The sequence below is a fragment of the Stegastes partitus genome, unplaced genomic scaffold (genome assembly GCF_000690725.1).
Source record: "Stegastes partitus isolate 25-593 unplaced genomic scaffold, Stegastes_partitus-1.0.2 Scaffold115, whole genome shotgun sequence".
NCBI classification, from domain to species: domain Eukaryota; kingdom Metazoa; phylum Chordata; class Actinopteri; family Pomacentridae; genus Stegastes; species Stegastes partitus.
The window spans coordinates 662,135-666,188 of record NW_007577846.1 but is presented as its reverse complement, the minus strand read 5'-3'; the positions used below and the strand labels follow the sequence as shown (position 1 = coordinate 666,188).

At 39.6% G+C, this 4,054-nt stretch overlaps 3 non-coding genes across 3 annotated transcripts; all 3 read right to left on the bottom strand.

Moving 5' to 3' along the window:
- Positions 1–281: 281 nt before the first annotated feature.
- trnad-guc (transfer RNA aspartic acid (anticodon GUC)) lies at positions 282–353 on the bottom strand. The gene has a single exon. It is a non-coding gene; the product is annotated as a tRNA-Asp (tRNA).
- A 206-nt stretch (positions 354–559) lies between these two features.
- trnav-aac (transfer RNA valine (anticodon AAC)) lies at positions 560–632 on the bottom strand. The gene has a single exon. It is a non-coding gene; the product is annotated as a tRNA-Val (tRNA).
- Positions 633–2,506: 1,874 nt separating this feature from the next.
- Positions 2,507–2,588, bottom strand: trnas-aga (transfer RNA serine (anticodon AGA)). Its single transcript has one exon. It is a non-coding gene; the product is annotated as a tRNA-Ser (tRNA).
- Between the last annotated feature and the right edge of the window lie 1,466 nt (positions 2,589–4,054).

Here is a 4,054-nt window from a genome sequence, read left to right as displayed (position 1 = left end):
ATCAATCATATCGTCGTTGTAGAGAATTGTCAATGTCACAGAAAGTTAAACTTCTAAAGTTTGGCTCATTTTTTCTTAAAAGCAAACAAATGTTTCGAGATAAAACTTGGAAACGTTTCTCGCTTAAAACTGAGCAAACTGGTTGTAACTTCACATGTTGTAAGCTAGCTAGTGTTCAGGTTAGCTCATGGTGGCATTATTCTTATTAATAATGAGAAAGAATGAATGTAATTTTCAACATAAACATTTAATCTTGTCACACCGTTTAATAAGTTCGGTCACTCCCCGTCGGGGAATCGAACCCCGGTCTTCCGCGTGACAGGCGGAGATACTGTCCACTATACTAACGAGGAGGGTGAAGGATACCATGTGACCACAATGAACGAATCACAGCTTCTCAGCCACTATTGCAAAGCAGTACGTGTGCTTCTTTGTTTATTACATGTTTGTTTGCGCAATAGTTAGTTACGTCAGTATTTTACAGATATATGTCTTCTTATATATTTCATGTTTGTCAGGGTAGCTTCACTTTTACAAACCGGAATTTTAAACAAAACTATGTTTCCGCCCGGTCTCGAACCGGGGACCTTTCGCGTGTTAGGCGAACGTGATAACCACTACACTACGGAAACTGGCGGATCGTGATGCTTTCAGGGACATTCCACAAACCCGTTGAGTATTATTATGACAACGTCTGATGATCATTCGGAACTTTTCCATGTTCATGTCAAGACAAAAACAGAAAAACAATAAACACGCACAAACATCTACCTAAACCATGGAACCTGACAAAATCCTACAACTTTACTCCAAACACTTTTGAAGTTATGAATTTTGGAAAACAGCCCCACTGTGTTAAATTCTTAAACTTCCGCGATTCTTTTAAAACATCTTTAAAACCTCACCAATTGCTTATTCTTCACAATATTTGGCTGATCATTTTTTTTCACTGAATATCCCAGAAACCTGAAGAAACAGTTTTAACTTGTAGTCATGGCAAAGCTTCTGCTGTTTTGTTGTTTGTTTGTTTGGTTTTTGTTTGTTTTTTTCCCCAGAAATTACAATAATAAAAAGCTCTAATTTATGATCAAAACGAAACATCTTTAATTTTCATAAAAGAATATTTATACTAATATTCATTTAATTCCAACCAAACGTCTGCTGTAGGTAGAAACAACTTAGTTATGTCAGACCAACATGTCATTTTGGTGCTACATAAAAAAAACAAAAACAATTGACTGCCACACGTCTTCCCAAAATTTGCTTCAGAGCTGAAAAATCCACTTTTTTAAAAAAACCTTTTTACCTTTTTTTTTTTTTCAGGGAGGTTGGTTTTGATTTCTTTGAAATGTTTTGAAGGGAATGTCTTCACGTCCATGAAATCTTATTTTAAAAATTAAAGATGTTCATTATTTAATTTTTTTTAAATGAAAATGACACTATTTTGAACACTACTGCTGTCACAACTGCAAGTCTGACTTGTATTTTCAACAAGCAAATTGGTATTGTCAGGTAAAACAGGCAAAACCTCGACCTAACCACTCAGTAAATTGGCTGTAACTAAATTTGTCGTAGGCTAGCTAATGTTAGCATGCTCAGGTTAGCTAATGCTAGCATTAACAGAAGTACCCACAACTTTTCTCAGCTTGGAGACTAGTTGACATATTTAAGAAGAGGTCTTGCAGGTGATGAACAAGGTTGGATAGATTTTAGATTTTGAGTATTTTTATACAGAGAAGCAGCTGAATTACTTACGGCGACAGACCATAAATCTATTGGGGTCTCCCCATGCTGGTTTGAATCCTGCCAACAACTTGGCCTGTTTTTAAATACAGCAAAGATCTCACTGGCAGCAGCTAAACTTCCAGCACTGAATCTCAAAGGACATGATTGTGTTTAACTGCAGCTTGAAATTGTAGAATCATGACTGACCCCTCTAAAAAGGAAGCCAACAAGTTTTAAACAAAGGCAATATTTCCCGTCTCAAACCGGGGACCTTTTGCATGTTAGGCAAACATGATAACCACTACGCTACAGAAACTGGTGGCTGGTTCTGGTTCAGGGACGTAACAGAAATCTGTTAAATATTATCATATCATCTAAGGGTCAGATTTCAGAACTTCAAGGATTCAAGGATTCAAGGACTTTATTGGTCACAAACAAAACCATACATAGTATAAGCAAGATAAATAAATCAAGTGTCAAAGTTCATGTCATGCATTTTTATTTTTATTTTTTTAAATCATGCAAAAACTTCTACCTAAACCATGGAACCTTGCAAAATCTCTGGTTTGAATCCTACCGCCTACATTGGACTGTTTTGAAATACAGCAAAGATCCGACTGGCAGCATCTAAACGTCCAGCACTGAATCTCAAAGGACATGATTGTGTTTTACTGCAGCTTCAAAGTGTGGAAAGACGAACCTTCCACGGATGGACTGCAGGAGGAAGCACCAGCAGAACACTCTGTGATCCAAGTTCAAATTTCAATTCAAAACACTCCCACGTTGTCGGCAGGATTCGAACCTGCGCGGGGAGACCCCAATGGATTTCTAGTCCATCGCCTTAACCACTCGGCCACGACAACCCACAGAGTCGAGTCTTTTACATCTAAAACATATACTATTGGGGTGTTTAGAGCGCAGAATGAAATATTAGCACTGTTAGGTTGCTAGCTAATGTTAGTCAATGCTATCCTGAACTGAAGCTAATATTCATACACACCTGCTACTTTTCTCAACTGCGAGACCTGCTGGCAGTTTTAAAAAGACGGTAGACCATCAGTGATGTGTTCCAAGTACGACCGAAACAGAAGTCGGCGAGCTGTGACATCATCACATCAAACTGTGCTGCACCAACAGGACCAAAGCGCTGACTTTCCCTTTTTGCAAGCTCAAAATGTCTCTTGTGAAGTTTCTGAAGATGTTTTTCTTTATTTTTCTTTTTATTCCCTGGACATCATCTTTCCTCCCATAGAAACGCTGTATTTTTGCTGTGTGGTTGTCAACAGGTCAGACGGTGTCAAAATATAGTTCTCCGTTGGTGTTTGGAGGCTCGCTCGTACTGTGGAGGCAGAAGATCTATAAGACCAACATTCAGAAGGCCTATAGCGTTGTGGGGTTTCCTCACAACAGAGTGGGCCTCCCTGGAATTGTGTTTGTAGAGGGTTGCTCTTTTTAGAGCAGTATAGAGAGACAGGAAAGGGGGGAGAAGAATGAGGGAGATTCGAACTCACAACCGCTGCGTTGGGGACTGTAGCCCCTGTTCATGGGTCACCCGCTCAACCAGGTGAGCTATACGGGCGCCCGAGGGTTGCTCTTTTAATTGTTATCCATGGCAACTATCTCCAAAAGGGTTGTTCCAGGAAATGTTTTAAAAAATGTATGTCAATGATGAACAAACCTACCGGTGGAAAAGAACAACCCCACATACATTAACCCAAACCTGAGTACTGACCATATGGTGAGGGTCTGCCTCCATTAGATAACAACTCTGGGGGCGACAAAGAAAGAAAAAGGAGGGTGGCGCGATACCCACCCATTTCCTATATAAGGGGACCGGTTTTGAGACATCCTCAGTCTTTCTAGAGGGCTCAGTTTGTGAGAGTGTTCTGCTTTGCTGAATACTTGAATAAACTTACACTCTGTGCATTTTATCCTTGTCCAAGGCTGATTATTCTTAACTGTTGTGTCCATTCTCATTTGAACTTCTGCTAAACATTTTTGAGTTATCCAAGACATTTTTGCATCCAGAAGGACGACTACAACAGTACAACACCACGTTTCACTGTGGAGCCTTTTTACATCACACAGTGATTTCCAATGAAAGATGGCAAAAACTGTGCCACTTTGTTTGAACACCAAAGTCTGGCTGGAGATGAACAAGGTTGGTGTGAAGGAAAAATCGCTTTCCTCTGTGGAGTTAAAGCTTCTGGAGATGATGCAGAACTTTTACCCTTTAACTCCTTTTCTGACCTCCCCAAGTACAGGTCGTATGACATCAGCCTTTATTATCTATAACTGATGTGTACCAATCTACAAATCTCCTTCTTGA